Source organism: Dendropsophus ebraccatus, chromosome 10 (assembly GCF_027789765.1).
Source record: "Dendropsophus ebraccatus isolate aDenEbr1 chromosome 10, aDenEbr1.pat, whole genome shotgun sequence".
Classification (NCBI taxonomy): Eukaryota; Metazoa; Chordata; class Amphibia; order Anura; family Hylidae; genus Dendropsophus; species Dendropsophus ebraccatus.
The window spans coordinates 54,619,095-54,636,731 of record NC_091463.1 but is presented as its reverse complement, the minus strand read 5'-3'; the positions used below and the strand labels follow the sequence as shown (position 1 = coordinate 54,636,731).

General features: G+C 43.7%; 1 protein-coding gene across 1 annotated transcript in view; it reads right to left on the bottom strand.

The window, feature by feature from the left end:
- The window catches only part of GAB3 (GRB2 associated binding protein 3), a 115,980-nt gene extending 103,039 nt beyond the window's left edge, over nucleotides 1–12,941 (bottom strand). The window contains exon 1 of the mRNA XM_069985801.1: nucleotides 12,881–12,941. The gene's annotated coding sequence lies outside the window, so the exon portion shown is untranslated. The remainder of the gene's footprint in view (nucleotides 1–12,880) is intronic.
- Nucleotides 12,942–17,637: the final 4,696 nt, after the last annotated feature.

Here is a 17,637-nt window from a genome sequence, read left to right as displayed (position 1 = left end):
GCTGACCAAATTTGTCTTTTTTTCTGTGTTCCAGATGGGGGGAGTGGTTGCCTCTACTTGGTTGTGCACTCCACCTGTCCCACCCAGGTGGTGTAATTACTTTTGCTGGTATAAGATGGATCTTGCATTCCCAGAGCATAGGTGTATTTCATGCCATGGAGAGGCCATAGTACAGTGTAGGACTGCCCCCTTTATGAGGCCACCGTAACGTAGTGGGGTAGCTTACACCGTTTGCAAATGGTAACCAAGAGCCTCATTATTTTTGTGGGAATTTTTTTTAGCAGTTGGGGGCTGCTTTTAACTATTTTCATGTCTGTAGTGGGTCTGTATCTTGCCATTGCGGTGAGCTGTTGCATTTTTTTGTGTTTTTGTGTGTTTGCAACTTCAGCCATAGCAACGTGCTCCTGCCTAGTGTGAATGGTGTTCTAGGAGAGCTGACCAAATTAGATTTTTTTTTCAAAGTCTAAATGAAAGTGACTCTAAATTAGTTGTATTATATTGTGGGGGAACAATTTGTAAGGGAATATGAACTTCTAATTTATTGTGGCTTCCTTGTTCCATTACATCTGGTTTCTATTGTGACAGGCATATTTATTTGGACTAATGCTATATTATCTTAAAATAAAACCTGACAAATCTTTTTAGAGGTCAATAGGATTGATAACAAGCGCAAATTAGATTGGTCCTGGATCTATCAACCTGGAAAGGGACTAAAGGCCCCATTACATGGGCCGACGGAGAGGCAAACGAGCGCTATCAGTGCTCATCTGCTCCTCGTTCCCTGCTCGCTGCCACCGCTATTCCACGCGGCAGCAGCGAGCGGGTGAGTCTGGGGGGGGGGGGGGGCGCTGCCCGGGTGATCGCCAGATCGTCCGGGCAGCCCATAGATAGCGGCTGTCTGCTTCCACGGAGCGACGGCAGCAGATCACTGCTATATAAGCCGCTTGTTTTTCAACATGGTTGAAAACAAGCGACGTATCGATCATCCGACATGAACAATGTCGGCTAATCGTTGCCCTCTATTCCACGGGACGATTATCGACTGTAACGCACGATATCAGCCAAATACGGCCGATAATCGTTCCGTAGAATGGGGCCTTAAGGCGCCTATTAGAAGGGCCAATGGCGGCCAGATCAATAAAGTAAAAGAGCACAGATCTGCTAGACTAGCACTCGTTTACTGAGCCTATTTCAAAGCTTGATTATCGTTTCGCAAGGGCTGCATGAACATCGTTAAAGGGGTTCAATGTACAGTATTAGTAAGTGTTCTCTAACTTTTCACACTTATTGACAGTATCTCCCTGTGTACCCCATTGAGCTGTTCTCAGTAAGTACAGTTACTAATACTGTTTACTGAACAATTTTACTATAAAGTGGCCAACCCCGTTAAAGATGTCCGTGCAGCCCTTGCCCTAAACTGTTCATACACTACCTCTCCACAATCCCAGTTTCCTCCTGCCGTCTGCTCTATTCCCGGCACCTCACACTGCAACTTCTCTGAGCTGACAGGCCGCTCAGCCAGTCACTGGCTGCGGCGGTCCTGACCAGTGATTGGCTGAGAGGCCTGTCAGCTCAGAGAAGCTGCAGGGAAGAGAACAGAGGGCAGGAGGAGACCAGGAGAGTGCAGAGATAATGTATGAACAGTTTATTTAATCTTTAGCCGCCAGCCGTGCATCGCTACTACACGTCCCCGGCCGATTATTTAAAGGACAACTCCGGCAAAAAATTTTTTTGGCTTATTTAACACACATTACAAAGTTATATAACTTTGTAATGTGGTTAAATACCCGGTCTGGCCCCCTTCCCCCACTTTCCGACCCCCGACCCCCCACCCCGGAAGTTAAAGAATGTATACATTACCTATTACGGTCGTCACGGTCCTCTTCTCCCGGGCGGCATCTGGTGACGGGTGACGTCAAAGCTGGGGGGCGGTCCGGGTCTTCTTCCTCTTCGGCGTCTTCATTGAGAGTGAATGGGAGAGAAAAGGCTGCTGGTGCACATGCGCACCAGCAGCCTTTTCATTGGCTGGAGCGCATCACATGGCTTCCAGCTTGCTCAGCCCTGATTGGCTGAGCTTTTGGAAGCCATGTGATGCGCTCCAGCCAATGAAAAGGCTGCCGGTGCGCAAGCGCACTGGCAGCCTTTTCTCTCTCATGGACCCGGAAGCAAGAAACATCTCTGGACGGCGGGCGCAGGTGACGGTGAGGCGGACGGCGGGCGAATGGAGTGGCGATCGTCACCGGAGGGATGGTGAGTATGGTGTCTGTGTTTTTTTTTTTTTTTTGGGGGGGGGTCCCGCCGGAGTTGTCCTTTAAGGTCTGGACTTAAAAGAAACAATCAGTCGATGACTGGTTAATCGACTGATCATTGCCCCATTACACAGAGCGATAAACATCCAAGTTGGCCTATTATCGCTCTGTGTAAGGCCCCGTTCCCACTGAGCAAAACTAGCGGAATTCCGCAGCGGACAATTCCGTTAGCCTCCCGCTCATAATGGGAGTCTATGGGAGGTGCGCGCTCCTGCCCTGTCTGCGCCAAAGAATGAACATGTTCATTCCGCTAGTTTTGCTCAGTGGGAACGGGGCCTAACAGGGCCCTTACAATGTATGTTATTAACCCCTTAAGGTCAAAGCCAATTTTCGTTTTTGCGCGTTTGCTTTTTCCATTTTATGTTTAAAAGTCCATAGCGCTTGCATTTTTTCACCTAGAGACTTATATGAGTGCTTATTTTTTGCGAAACCAATTGTACTTTGCAATTACAGGCACAATAAAATATGTTGTGAAACAGGAAAAAAACCATTTGCGCTGTCAAATTGAAAAAAAAACGAATTTGTTTTGATTTCGGGGAGTCTTGCATTTACGCCGTTCGCCCTATGGTAAAACTGACTTGTTATGCATGTTCCTCAAGTCGTTACGATTACAACGATATATAACATGTATAACTTATATTGTATCTGATGGCCTGTAAAAAATTCAAACCATTATTAACAAATATATGTCACTTAAAATCGCTCCAATCCCAGGCTTATAGCGCTTTTATCCTTTGGTCTATGGGGCTGTGTGAGGTGTCAGTTTTTGCGCCATGATGTGTTCTTTCTATCGGTACCTTGATTGCGCATATACGACTTTTTGATCGCTTTTTATTACATTTTTTCTGGATTTGATGCGACCAAAAATACGCAATTTTGCACTTTGGGATTTTTTTGCGCTTACGCCGTTTACCGTGCGAGATCAGGAATGTGATTAATTAATAGTTCGGGCGATTACGTGTGCGGTGATACTAAATATGTTTATTAATTTATTTATTTATTAATTTATATTTATAAAATGGGAAAAGGGGGGTGATTTGGACTTTTATTAGGGGAGGGGATTTTTTATTAATAAAAACACTTTTTTACTTTTTTTTTTACATACACTAGAAGCCCCCCTGGGGGACTTGTATATAGACAGCACTGATCTCTCATAGAGATCAATGCTGTGTATATGCACAGCAAAGATCCATTAGATCGGTCATAGATTGCTATGGCCTGCTGCAGGCCACAGCAATCTATTGCCGAGCCGGGATCAGCGTCATTCCGACGCTGAGGCCCGGCACGGGCAGAAGAACGGATCTCCCCCCCGCGATCGCATCGCGGGGGGGAGATCCGTGCCACTAGACACCAGGGATGCACGGAGGAAAGCACTTCAATGCAGCTGTCAGGTTTGACAGCTGCATTGAAGGGCTTAATTAGCCGGCGCGGCAACGGGACCCGCGCCGGCTAATAGAGGCACTGCCCGGCTGCAGATTGCAGCCGGGATCGGTGCCGTTCAGAGCGGGGTCCCGGCGGGACCCCGCTCTGAACACCCCCTGCGGCACCATGACGTATCAGATACGTCATGGGTTGCTAAGGGGTTAAAGGACAAGTACCATGAAAAACTTTTTCCCAGTAATTGAAGCACATTACAAAGTTATATAACTCTGTAATATGCTTCAATCACCTATCTGCCTCCCTTCCCTGTCTTTTCCCCCCTCCACCCCCCACCAGGAAGTGTCCTGACTCACACAGACCTGATTACTGTCGTCACAGTCACCAGGCAACAACATCTTGTGAGGATGAGTCATCAGCAGGAGGGCTGCTCTAGGTCCTGTTACACCAGCCTCCCCCTCCCCCTCCTTGTTAGGTGACTCTGCTTGCTCAGTTTATCTTCTCTAGTGACATGACTCCTTCATACAGTCCACGGCAGCAGGAGAGAGGGTGAGAGGGTATGAGGGGAGGGGAGAGCTGCCTATGTGCCGGAGTCAGTCTGAGGGAAGATAAGCAAGAGAGATGTGACAAGTGATGGCTTGCAGTTGTTCAGCCAATGGGAGCTGAGAAAGCCTATCACCTGACAAGGCAGGGGAGGGGGGAGGCTGGTGTAACAGGAGAAGGAGCTGAGAGAAGAGCTTGGTGACGGTGACGACAGTCATTAGGTCTGTGTGAGTCAGGACACTTCCTGGTGGGGGGTGGAGGGGGGAAAAGACAGGGAAGGGAGGCAGATAGGTGATTGAAGCATATTACAGAGTTATATAACTTTGTAATGTGCTTCAATGACTGGGAAAAATTTTTTCATGGCACTTGTCCTTTAAACATCATATTTTTTACATTTCCCTTTTACAGCATATCCAGGTATAAAATAAAAAAACGTTTATTTACAGCATTATAAGTTAAAAATAATAGGATGTTATAAGGGATTATATACTGGTTCATTTTGAATATAAACACACATTTAGTAAATGTAAGCCAGGCATGAAAACCGATGGCATCAACATTTTTTAAGTTGATCACTGCAGTATTGTGAGGTAAGAGAACAAGGAAATATCAGAAGTAAAGTCAAAGGTCGGGACAGGATATTTATACTTTCTTCTACAAAAATAAAAATGCAATAAATTGGGAAGTGCTTTCAAAATTCCACTGACCACAGTCAAATGTCAGCATTGTACAGAGGTAACGTACTGACACAGTTTACTGCATGCTGACTCAAATCTACATGGAGGTATTGCATCAAATTGATAGGGGAAGACACATTTATATTCCCTGTGTTCCACTGAACCTGTTCAAGACAATGGAAAGTTAACTGGGACAGTTATTCGGTAATGGTTAATAGAATTGGAGATTTGTTCCCCACTGAATATCTTTCCTATTCATTTGAATGGGACCATTTCTACTGCAAGCACATGGACTTGTGTACACCCTAATAAAATGTATGAGGCAGTGAAAGGATTTTTTGCAACAAAAGCCATGGGTGAATTCGCACTCCCATTGCACTATTACACACGGCGGTATGTGGTCAGAATTTTACACTAGCATTTATATGACAAAACCAGGAGTGGGTTCAAAACATAGAAGAGGTACAGCCCTTTCCATTATAGTTTTTTTTCCACCCATTGGTTGCACTCATTGATCTACAGTCATAATTCTACTTCCTGTTGGATCCACTTCTGGCTTAAAAAAAACCCCTGCATGTCTGTTTCTTGCTTACAAATATTACAATTGAAAACCTATAGTATAATACAATATTACAAACAACATCACTATTTTGATAAAAAACAGTACCCTCTGTTAGCAGCTTTTCTCCTGCTGACACAAAAGATCTGGCATGTTGAAGCACAACCTGCCCTATCCTTCTTTTTCTAGATACGCTGCTATTGTCAAAGTCATCCAATTCTCCCAAAGTCTGCTGTGTATGCCACAGATCCCCTTTGGCATTGTTCCCCACTATGCTGTCAGTGTGTTCTCTACTTGGTCCCGACATGGAGGAAATGCCTGCTCAGCCAATCAGTGGCAGAGTCAGGTCAGAGTCAGGTCACTGCTTTCGGCCCTAGTGGCTGAGGGGACACTTCCTGTCTGTCAGGATAAAGATGAGGAAGTACCGACAGCTAATCAAGCCACCATTGGGGGATTAGTAATAAAAAGTGAGCTTAAGGCTTTCTATGTTAGACTGGCACTTTTTAATATTAAAATTATCCTCCAGAATACTCCATTAACACTGAGTATTGCCTTTTAAACAAGCTAATAATCGGCAATGAGCATTCCTAGAAACAATCCTGTGGCCGATAATCGCCCGTGTAAAAGTGATAGCAATCAGCCAAGGAGCGGAAAACCCCCAATCCTTGGCTGCTAGCATCTTTGGAGCAGGCTTCAGAATTTATTGTTATCGCCCTGTTATCTTCCTGTGTAAACAGCAGATGTGAGGTCAATAGCAAAGGTAAACTGACAGCAGGGATATGCACATATCTGTGCTGCCAGTTTCCAGATGCTCCAGAAGCAGTGCATACTTACCATTAGCACTGCTGTGTGATCCGGCACCTTCACATCCAATTGACAATGTCACAGATGTGTCCTGCTTCTGCCCCACTCCCCAGACGCCACTCCTCCAGAGTCACTGACACCCAGAGGAGCGTGTGCGAGAGATATAACGGCCGCCAGAAAGAAGGGCACAACTGTGACACTGCCAGAAAGAAAGTGAATATACTAATTGTAAGTATGCACTACTGATGTGATAGGCATCTGGAAACAGGCAGCATGGATATATGCAATTCCTTGCTGTCAGCTTCCCTTCTTTAAATGTCTGCACGAACGATACAGGGATATGGCACCAGCCGGGACAGCATGAAGCAGGCCCGTTGAGCGGTGAGGCGCCGAAGCAACAGCAGCGCGGGGCCCCTGCATGTTGGTTTTGACACCTGCAGCAGACAGCCTGTGGCGAGAGCGGGTGCCGTGGTGGCCCGGAGCCTTCGGTCCTTTAGGCTTGATTCACACTGGACATATCCGCAGCGGACTTCACACTTGCGAGTTTGCAGTGAAATCTGCTGCGGATACCTTCTTCTGTCTCTTCCAATGTGATTACACACTTAAAGCGGGAGTCCTGGCCCCATTAATCCCCTGTCGCCGGGATGACACATTACCTGTTCCATGATCTGGCCGCATCTGAGGTTCCCGGAAAGTTCTACGCAGCCAATCAGTGACTGCGGTGTGCCCTTGCACCGACTGGCTGCGCGGGACCTCCGGGAGGCGGGAGCCTCAGATGCGACCAGAGCGTGGAGCAGGTACAATATGCTCTGGGCGGAGGGAGGTTAATGGGGCCGGGACATACATACTCGCAGCAAGATGACAATGACAGGGATGACAGGAGAGATATCCGCAGCGGATTTCGCTGCAAACTCGCAGCGTAAAATCAGGTGGGGATACGTCAAGTGTGAATCTAGCCTTAGGATATGTTCACACATCATTTTTTCAGGGGAAAATACAAACTTGTTTAATAATTACAGTCATGATCATTATTTACAGCTGTAATTATGGAAACATGGCTGTATTTTCGCTTTAAAAAAACATTGTGTGACCATACCCTTAAAGTTGATATAAAACATTGCTTTATAAAACCTTGCAAAATTAAGAAATGTAGATGCTATGGTTTTCTTCTGATTGTTAGACTTCCAGTAAGTTTGACCTGATAGAATCAGTGATTCATAGCTGGTGGAGATTTAAAAAATAGCCCTTGTGTCAGATTTAAGACAGATCTTTTTGTGGCCAGTTTCCATAGTTACATCAGTTTTCTTCACCTTCTAAGGCTGAAGATCAGATATTATCGCAACTCTGAGACCTAAAAAATATGAGGTCAACTATGAAACTGCAAAACTTCCTAAAACAAGTAGAAAATAACTTTGTGTCACAAAGAGAAGATGTAATAATGTAATATGCGTGTTTCAGAGACAGTGAGACATCCCAGGGGTAAAAGACTTGTCAACACATTTCGTAGATTAGGCGGGGCAATCCCATGATTCTTTTTAAATTACATTAAAGAAAATAAACTTTGACCCAGACCTCATATATAATGACAGAAAAGAAAGAAATTATGTCAGTTATTGTTAAAATCATGTTTTGGAAATTCATAATCCCTAAGGTTTAATTTACCAAAATGTTTAGTTATTTAATTTTATGTAACTGGACAGTAAACCTAAAAATAAAGGAAAAAACACCGAAAAAAAATGTGTATTTATGACTAGCTACTGCTTTGGTGAATGCCGTTCACCTTTATATTACATGGTCTAATGAACAAGAATTCTCCCAGCTGCGTCACCTTCACAAGAGGTTGTCTTCATGTAATAATCCTTTAAGAAAATTGTATATGAATAGCAAAAGTGTGTACAGATGTATGTATTGTATTAAGCGTCTATGTGTTTGTATGTATTTATAGTCAATGGGGGACATTTATCAAAGTGCGCCCATGCATACAGCAGCCAAAGACCCTGCTCGCCTGATGGGTGGGCAGGAGCGGCATGGCAAACCAAGAAAATATTTACACCTTCTCAAGAGCATAATTCTCCCTATTAAACTTGTACACTAAAGACTGTGAGACAATCAACAATGTAAACTTTATAAACTCGTAGCTGAAAAAATATTGTCCAGGACAATTACACAAGTGCACTACCCTGTGGATCCTGTGGACAATTTGCAAAGCTTTACTGGTTCCAACATTTAACTCACCAAGGCTATTTTCACAATGCATCTCACAGTGTCTGACAAATCTGACGTATACCTCAAAGAATTAGCCGTGATGAATGGCACTTGGATGGAAAATGGCAACTTATATGCTAAAATCACTAACACCAAGTAGAAGAGATTATTTGCAGTCTACTGCTCTCTAAAATGTGCAGCGGTCTGTTCTTTTCCATACAGCAAATAAGCAGGAACAGTAATGTCAACCATCCAAACAAACTAAAATGGCATGTCATGTAATATGGGTCTCTGGATTTGTTTACTGTGTATATACTGGGAGATTTCCCAATACACATGGCCAATAAGCACCAAAACAATGTACAAAGAGCCTATATGGGGTCTTAGAGATATGCCCTGGTTGGTCCCATCTACTCTTCTTCTTGGCTATATAAACCCTGTGCATTGTAAACAAATGAGAGGCAGCGGAAGTGCCCAGGGGTAATGGAAAAGGTGCCAAGGGGGTAAAAAAAAAAAAGTAAAAAGACTCTTTTCTTTGACCTAGTCCTTTTGTAATCAGTCAGGGAACAGGGAAGTGACCCACTAGGTATGAGGACCACAAAGAAAACATTTGAATTTAGATCTTTCTAAAATGTATAGGTTCCTGTAGCATTTTTTAATATATACACACAACTGTATAAGGAAATACCAACAATCAACAATAAAGCAAACGTCAAGAATTCCTCTGGTTTGATTAACATTTCTGTATTTAATGTCATGAGAATCTCTGAATACTATTTCATTTCTGGTGAACTATTTCTCTTTCCCAGGGAGCAATGCACCTAGTATTTCACTGTAGCTGGTCTCCCTGAGATCAGTGATCTGTTTCCCATATGGCTCTACTAGGCATTGCTCCCACCTTGTCAGAATCCTGCTCCACACTGATGAGGGGCAACACTCTGAAACAGCTGTCTGTGGAGGATACCTGGCTTTGGTGTTTCCCTTGTAATTACATTGACTTATAGGGCTACTTAATATGGTGGTTTTGGTGGTTTCCCTGCACCCCTTGGCTGGGTCCTTCCCGTGGGACATATGGCTAGTCCTGTGTTTTGATACTTTTAAATGAGCCTCCACGGATTCTTTTTTGTATATATTTCTGGCGAACTGTTATTTTACTGTTATAAAGCAGATTTTTTTCCTTTCCAGCCTAATTGTGCAATGTTATGAGACTAAATGTTCCACAGAACAGTATGATGAGGCGTAAACAATACACTAGAAATAAAGTGCAGTACACTAAAAATATGAAGAATGAATAACAGACATACCATCAATTCAAAGAGAATTGTACAACAAAACAAAGCAATGGGCCTAAACTAATACTTTCTTTCTGTGTTCACACAACGTTTTTTCAGCTCTGTTTAAAATGACGTCCGTCATTATAAGTCTAAAATAACGGATGTAACTTAGCAGCCTGGCCTCCCTTTAGTGCTGGTGTTTGTACATTATTATAGTTTGGGATTACTAATTGGACTTTGGGTTTGGCTTAATTGAAAAGTTCATTGAATTTAATAGTAAAAACGGAGAAAGAACGGAGACAAAAGAAAAACTGTGTGTGAACTACTATTAAAAAACGTCCGCTGTTTGCAAAAGACATCTGAAAATAATGATCATGTTCATTATTTTGACGCCCGTGGCAAAAACATCCGTTATTCAATACACTGTGTGCATTGGACGTCTGTCTTCCCATTGACTTCAATGCATTGCCCTTGCAGTCAGTTGAATTACGGAAAAAACAGACATTTTCTTTTTAATATCAAAATCTGCCGCCTTTTCTTTATTTTTGGCGTTGTGTGAACAAAGCCTTACTGAGACTTGGTCTGCCTCCTTATGCCAGAAATAAACACACTAAATGGATCTTGTGTGCAAGCATCAGCAAAGTTCTCTTACAATTAGAGATGAGCAAATTATTTAAAAATTTGTGAATACATTTGTAACTGTAATGTTTTTTTTATTGCAGAAATCAGTAGTATAAGCGATTTTAAGAAACTCTGTAATAGGTTTCATCAGCCAAAAAAGCCTCCTTCTGTACTCAAGAAGCAATCTCCCAGCCTCCCCCCCTGACTTCTTATCTGTGCATTATCAGGCAAACAAGTCTTCATTACAGAGAAGCCAGTGAAGACGGGTTCTGCTCTCTCCATTGTAAGCCTATGGAGGGGGGAGGGGCCGAGGAAGATGAGGGAGCAGGAAGAGGTGACATGAAGGTCAGCTGTTTGTAGACTCTCTGGGCACCTAAAACGCTAAATTCAGGTGTCAAAAAGGTCAGTGCTTATCTATGAACTTACTGAGAGAAGATTGCAGGGTGTTGTGCTTTGCAGAAATCCTCCGTGCTCAGTCACTCCTAACAGCCCCTCCCCTCTCCATAGCCACATAATGGACACATAAATCCTGTTTCATTTGATGTGAGGGGGGAGGCTGGGAGATTGCTTTTTCAGTACAGAAGGAAACTCTTTTACTACATAAAACCTATTACAGAGTTTCTTAAAATCGCTTGTACTGTTGATACTTAATGTTTTCAGAAAAATGGCCCTGAAATGACAGTTACGCTTTAATGAAGCTATGCATACCTGTCCGCGTTCCCCTGGTGTCCTTTTCGGTGTCTTCAGCCACTTCCACCCCACTCAGGCAATCCCTGACTGAGGGACAGCGCTGCGGCCAGTGATTGCCCGAACGGGCTGTCACTCTTGAGATGCAGGACTGACAGTCCACTCAGCCAATTACTGATTGACAATGTAGAAATAAATCCCAGGCAGGGACCAATAGACAAATTTACCCCTCAATGGATCAGCACAGATGGACTTCTATATCCTCGGGAGGAGTATTCTGTGTACAGCACTATTAAATGCCGCAGAACACCACAGAGTAGTATATCACTATATATTTAGTAAATATATAGCTATATACTGCTCTATGGTTTATTGCCATAAAAGAAACAGATCACTGATCTCAGGGAGACCAGCCAAAGATAACACTGCTGGCTGCTAGTTAAAGCACTCAACGCAGTGAAATCCTAGGTGCATTGCCCCCTGGGAAACATGAATATGCAAAAAAGATGAGCCTGTGGAGCCTCATCAAAGAGTCTCAAAAGAAGGGACCAGCCAGACATCCCTCCAGGAAGGACCCAGCCAAGCGGTGGCTCCTGTAGCGAAACCACCATATTAAGTGGCCCTATCAGGCAATGTAATTACAAGGGAAAAACCAAGGCCAGGTAGCCATCCACATACAGCTGTTTCAGGGTGTTGCCCCTCATCAGTGTGGAGCAGGATTCTAGCTAGGAGGGAGCAATGCCTAGTAGAGCCATTAGAGAAACAGATCACTGATCTCAGAGAGACCAGCCAAACGACAACACTGCCGGCTGCTAGTTAAAGCACTCAATGCAGTAAAATCCTAGGTGCATTGCCCCCTGGGAAACATTAATATGCAAAAAATGCAACTAGTGGATAAGGCTCCATGGGCTTTATTTTTTTGCATGTTCATGTTTCCCAGGGGGCAATGCACTTAGGATTTCACTGCACTGAGTGCTTTAACTAGCAGCCGGCAATGTTATCTTTGGCTGGTCTCCTTGAGATCAGTGATCTGTTTCTCTTATGGCTCTACTAGGCATTGCTCCCACCTAGCCAGAATCCTGCTTCACACTGATGAGAGGCAACACCCCGAAACAGCTCTCTATGGATGGATACCTGACCTTGGTTTTTCCCTTGTCATTACATTGACTTATAGGGCCACTTAATATGGTGGTTTTGGGGGTTTCCCTACAGGAGCCACCCCTTGGCTGAGTCCTTCCTAAAGGGATATATAGTTGATGTTATGTCTGCGCACTCAAAGTAGAGGGTGTCAGTTGAACCGATTATCATGAATTAGGGATGGTCCGAACCTGGTTTGAACGGGGTTCCGACGAACCCGAACCCCCTGCAATGATTACTGCTGTCTTAACCACAACCTTTAAAGTGGTTATCCAGCGCTACAAAAACACGGCCACTTTTCCCCCTCTCTTGTCTCCATTTCAGGTGTGTTTTGCAATTAAGCTCCATTTATTTCAGTGGAACTGAGTTTAAAACCACACCCAATCTGGAGACAAAAGAGGGGGAAAAGTGGCCATGTTTTTGTAGTGCTGGATAACCCCTTTAAGTGTTTCTTTCAATAAGTTATTTAATCAGGGTGGTAATTTTAAGTACTGTCCTGTTTCATAATATATTTTTATGGAGGTCAGAGCCCAGTTTTACTGTACACGCTTCCCTTCTAACTTAAATTTGCGTAAAACTTTCCTTTTGCAATTTAGCTTTTTTTTGTTAAAGGGGATTTCTGTCATTCTTTAAAAATGGGCATTGACAGAAGTATAAAATAATAATAATCAAAAAATTTCACTTAACCCTATGTTTGCTGCTGCCCTATTGCTGTGGTGCTCCGGTGTTCCTCGTCGAAAGTGCCAATCACTTGCCAGGATGAGACATTGCTGTGCCAGTGACTGGCTGAGCAGGTAGTTCCTGTTGGGCCTAAGCAGAAGAGATGAGCAGCAGGAGACAGGAAGAAGCTGAGGGGGGCCTGCATAGGAAAGAACGATTTGTTATTTTATTCTTTTCTTCATTTTTACAGTGGCACCAACAGAATATAAAAAAATGGTGATGAATTGAAAGCATGGCCTGAGAGGGAAATGTTAGATTATCAGCATCCAGAGAATAAACTAATCACTCACTAGTCTTGTTTAGCAAAAAAAAGCAAGTATGTATTCTCCAATTGCTGCTTGTCATCTGAAATATCAAGCTATTCTAGAAAGATTAAATACATATAAAGAACACATAGGATGATTATTCTGCATAGAATGATTACGATTTTACAAGGGAAAAAATATCAATCTACTTATATGGTTAAAATATTGTACTGTAATAAGATTACTTAGAGGATTACAGATTTATCAGGATGTCTTTACTGTCATGTCTGCTGTAGAAGCTGCTGCTTTACAGGAAAAGAACTATGCCCTGATAAAGCGCAGTATGTGTAAGTCATCCAAACACTTAAAGGGGTATTCCAGGTTATTTTGATATTAATTCTACTGATTTCTCTTGTAATATAATTAATATATCTCATTGGTTTCTATAATAAATTTTGTCTCTTTCTCTCTATTTTTATGTAAGTCACGTGTTTCTGTGACGTCACCGAACCGGAAGTGTGGGGACTTCCCCGACTCGGCCGGCCTCTTGGTGTTTATGTAGTTAGAAAGCTAGCAGAGCTTTACAAACGGCCTCCCTGCGCACGGGAGGTCACATGACACCCTGTTCCCGGGCGGCCTGTCAGTGTGAAGGAGGTCGCATCCACCTCCTGTATAATCACTAAAACCCTCCACCCCCTGCCAGTATAATCATACCGATGTCTCCCCCGGCCCCCTCCATCCTGTGTATACAGTCCTTTTCAAAGATCTCTCACCCCATCCCCCGGTCTCGGCACCTCTTGCACTCAGCTGACAGGCTCTCTCTCTCTCGCTGTGTGTGAAGCAGGAGAGATTTCTTTCCTGCTCCGTACACAGTTCCTGGCAGCTGAGTTTTATCGGGGCAATTGACAGGAACTGTGTACGGAGCAGGAAAGAAATCTCTCCTGCTTCACACACAGCGAGAGAGAGAGAGAGAGAGAGAGAGAGCCTGTCAGCTGAGTGCAAGAGGTGCCGAGACCGGGGGATGGGGTGAGAGATCTTTGAAAAGGACTGTATACACAGGATGGAGGGGGCCGGGGGAGACATCGGTATGATTATACTGGCAGGGGGTGGAGGGTTTTAGTGATTATACAGGAGGTGGATGCGACCTCCTTCACACTGACAGGCCGCCCGGGAACAGGGTGTCATGTGACCTCCCGTGTGCAGGGAGGCCGTTTGTAAAGCTCTGCTAGCTTTCTAACTACATAAACACCAAGAGGCCGGCCGAGTCGGGGAAGTCCCCACACTTCCGGTTCGGTGACGTCACAGAAACACGTGACTTACATAAAAATAGAGAGAAAGAGACAAAATTTATTATAGAAACCAATGAGATATATTAATTATATTACAAGAGAAATCAGTAGAATTAATATCAAAATAACCTGGAATACCCCTTTAAATGGCGGCCATCCACTCAATTTCAACATTGTGTGAACAGATCCTTTCTGTGTTTTCAATCCACTCCTGGTTTTGGTTGCAATATGAGGGCCACAATACTGACTGAAATATACGTAGTGTGAACACAGCCTAAATATATATTCTCAATATTGGCTTTAAAAAAAAGGATGAAAAATCTTTACAAAAGGTCCAAGGAAAATGTTGTCAGTCCAATCCTTAAAGTGACTCTGTACCCACAATCTGACCCCTCAAAGCCACTTGTACCTTCAGATAGCTGCTGTTAATCCAAGATCTGTCCTGGGGTCCGTTCGGCAGGTGATGCAGTAAGTGTCCTAAAAAACAACTTTTAAACTTGCAGCCCCATTCCCAACGGCTGGGGCTTAGAGTATCTGTGCCCTAACTTTGCACCACCCCTCCGTCCCTCCTCCCCACCCTCTTCATCATTAGGAATGGCACTGGAACATTTTCTCCTGTCTGAACATTGCACAGGTGTCTTAACGATCCAGCCCATGTGCCGGGCTCACGCAGCTGATGAATAGGAGACAATTTGCCTGGAGCATTCCTAATGATGAGGAGGGCGGGGAGGAGGGACAGAGAGGTGGTGCCAGCCTAATGCATACGCAATCTAAGCCCCGGCCGTTGGGCACAGGGCTGCCAGTTTAAAAGTTGTTTTTTTAGGAAATAACTGCATCACCTGCCAAACGGACCCCAAGACAGATCTTGGATTAAAAGCAGCTATCTGAAGGTACAAGCGGTTTGGAGGGGTCAGATTGTGGGTACAGAGTCGATTTAAGAATGTATATGCATTTTACATGGATTTTTTCAACTTTCTCACCCACAGACATGACCCCACTAGAATAAACTATTTAAGAGATGAATGTAACAATAGCATATGCAACTCTTACTACATTATTGTTTTATTCCCACACCATGAAAAAAGCCACAAATGCAATACAGACTGGGCAGATAGAGTCCAGCTGTCCTTATACTGACTTCAGCATGTTATCTGCTCGAACAAATCATGCTCCTTACAGGAATATGAAGTCATCTTTAGGGTACGAACACACACGGCATATACGCTGCGTATTTACTGCTGCGATACGCAGCAGATTAGATCTAAAGAACTGAACACAGTATCAAATCTGCTGCGTATCTGATGCGTATCTGCTGTGTGTGTTTGTACCCTTAAATAGGCAGAAGGGCTTCAATTCAGTTATAGATCTGTGTTCTCTAACTATCACCACCGTGGCCTATATATAGTGCCTGCTGTTATTGAATTAATGCACCCCCTCCCCCCCCTCATTGATGACTGACAGCTGGCTGCTGTGTATGTTCATTTGCAGGATCACATCAATTCCCGTACAGGGTAGGGAGAGGTGGGGTAAGCACTTTCCTCACGAACATAAACCTTTTGGGAAAACAGCTGAATAATTTTGGTGCCATTTTGTAAACTTAACCAAACCTGTCCCCATGCTGCCCAAATGGGGAAATGGTAAAAGAATAAATCCAATACATAGGGGGAGAGTTATTAAACTGGTGTAAAGTACAATTGTCTTAGTTTCCCCTAGCAACCAATCAGATTCCACCTTTCATTTTCCAAAGAATCTGTGAGGAAAAAAAGGTGGAAACTGGTTGCTAGGGGCAACTGAGCCAATTCTATTTAAAACCAGTTTGATAAATCGCCCCCATAATGTCTATTCTATTGTGGTGCTTTAGTTGAAGGGGCATTGGCCAGTGTGTTAATACGGCACCGATATAGTGTGGAGCACATGGAGTGCTAAAGTACCTCCGATATAAAAGATGCACAGTGATTGTCATATTGTCCGTTTCTGTATGAATCCGACAAATTATTAAAGATATTTTTTACCTTCCCACTTAGAGGACTTCACTATCCAATTGCCTGGTGACAGGCATAATACACTGCAGTGGCAATCTGCATTGCCGTGTATTATGTCCGACACAGGCATAGATTGTTCCAGGCATAGCCTAATCGATAGCCCCTGTAGCTATCAAGTCTGATCGGCTTCTGTAGACCCCCGGTTGTCACAGCTACCGTCAGGATGTTCGCTTCACAGAGCCCTGATGGTGAACAGAGGGAGAATTCTCCCTCTGCTATCCCTATAGATTCTGGGATCGCACTGATTGCAGCATCTATAGGGTTACCTTGCGGGTTCAGATCATGGCTCGGGTCCTGGCATTGTGGCGGGTACCTGGTTAACACTATAGCTAAAAACTGTTTGCAAAAAACCTGTTTGAACCCAGCCTTAGCGAGGGAGCCAGGCTGTGATACTGACGGATAAGCTCTGAAAAAGAACTCAGCGACCTAGCCCAAATCTCCTTTGTGACCATTGTAAAAATATGTATGGGCGGTTGAGGTTCTGGAAGAATAACCATACAGTTTACCTTTTTTTGCTGTGCAAGTGAATGCAGTGTCTGTTTTAAGGTTTTTAGGCACATGGTGAATGTTAGGTGCTATAAGTTTACTTGCGTTCACACTGAGTAAAACAAGCGGAATCCCGCCTGCCTCAGTGTGTTAATGGGATGCCTTGCGTGCCTACGCTCTCTGCTTAAAGAATTGAAATGTAAATTTTTTGAGCGGAGGCGCACAAGGCATCCGATTGTGCACACTGAGGCAGGCGGGATTCTGCTGCAAATTCCATGTGTGAACGCACCCTTACTCAACTGACACTACAGAAGCTATTTTCTTTTAGCTTATGCACTGGAGAAGCACTAAACCTATAGGAATATTTCTATAAATTGTGGTACTTTTGGTGGTTAAAGGGGTTATTGTTTCTCAGAATTAAGCCTGGTATGTAAACTGAACACTTACTTTCAATAAAACAAGTATTTCCTGCTTGATGAAACCACCAACTTTTAAATAAATGATTCTGTTTTTCTTATGTATACCTTGGTATGTATCTTAGAACCAATTTTTACTGTTGTGTCTTACTGCACAAGACATGCACCAGTAGATGTTAGCTAAAGTAGGTTATCACATGCATCACAACGTATTTTTTTCCAACACATTTAGGATCAGAGATTTAA